Source organism: Frieseomelitta varia, unplaced genomic scaffold, assembly GCF_011392965.1.
Source record: "Frieseomelitta varia isolate USP_RPSP 00005682 unplaced genomic scaffold, Fvar_1.2 scaffold_349, whole genome shotgun sequence".
Classification (NCBI taxonomy): domain Eukaryota; kingdom Metazoa; phylum Arthropoda; class Insecta; order Hymenoptera; family Apidae; genus Frieseomelitta; species Frieseomelitta varia.
Genome location: NW_025110089.1, coordinates 63,418 through 64,884, shown reverse-complemented (window position 1 = coordinate 64,884; position 1,467 = coordinate 63,418).

Below are 1,467 nucleotides of genomic sequence, written 5' to 3'. Positions count from 1 at the left end.
TTTGATTGTTTATTTTGGTTTCCAATATTTATTTACATTTTTTTGATGTAAACAAACTTTGTTTTCAAAAATTTTCGAAAAATTTCAAGTCGGAGTTTCGAAAACTTTGAAATTTCGCTTTGTTTGGAAACATTGTTCTGTTTATTTTGGTTTCCAATGTTTATTTACATTTTTTTGATTGTTTATTTTGGTTTCCAATGTTTATTTACATTTTTTTGATGTAAACACACTTTGTTTTCAAAAATTTTCGAAAAATTTCAAGTCGGAGTTACGAAAACTTTGAAATTTCGCTTTGTTTGCAAACATTGCTCTGTTTATTTTGGTTTCCAATGTTTATTTACATTTTTTTGATTGTTTGTTTTGGTTTCCAATGTTTATTTACATTTTTTTGATGTAAACACACTTTGTTTTGAAAAATTTCCGAAAATTTGGAATCCGAGTTTCGAGAACTTTGAAATTTCGCTTTGTTTGCAAACATTGCTCTGTTGATGTTGGTTTCCAATGTTTATTTAGATTTTTTTGATTGTTTATTTTGGTTTCCAATATTTATTTACATTTTTTTGATGTAAACAAACTTTGTTTTCAAAAATTTTCGAAAATTTCAAGTCGGAGTTTCGATAACTTTGAAATTTCGCTTTGTTTGCAAACATTGCTCTGTTTATTTTGGTTTCCAATGTTTATTTACATTTTTTTGATGTAAACACACTTTGTTTTGAAAAATTTCCGAAAATTTGGAATCCGAGTTTCGAGAACTTTGAAATTTCGCTTTGTTTGCAAACATTGGTCTGTTTATTTTGGTTCCCAGTGTTTATTTACGTTTTTTTGATTGTTTATTTTGGTTTCCAATGTTTATTTACATTTTTTTGATGTAAACACGTTTTATTTTGAAAAATTTTCGAAAATTTGGAATCAGATTTTCAAAAACTTTGAAATTTCGCTTTGTTTGCAAACATTGGTCTGTTTATTTTGGTTCCCAGTGTTTATTTACATTTTTTTGATTGTTTATTTTGGTTTCGAATATTTATTTACATTTTTTGATGTCAACACACTTTACTTTGAAAAATTTTCGAAAATTTGGAATCGGAGTTTCGAAAACTTTGAAATTTCGTTTTGTTTGCAAACATTGTTCTGTTTATTTTGGTTCCCAATGTTTATTTATATTTTTTTGATTGTTTATTTTGGTTTCCAATGTTTATTTACATTTTTTTGATGTAAACACACTTTGTTTTCAAAAATTTTCGAAAATTTCAAGTCGGAGTTTCGGAAATTTTGAAGATTTGCTTTGGTTGCAAATGAAATATACAAGTTTCCAATATAATACTTCAAACTGCAAGTGGATGTCGATCTACGATAAAGTGCCATTTATTTTTTTTTTTTTTTTTTTTTACGGGGTGGAAATCTTCAAAAGACACCTGCTACGGTTAGGTAGACAGGTAGTGTCGGATTCTTACCGACTAAATCCACCAC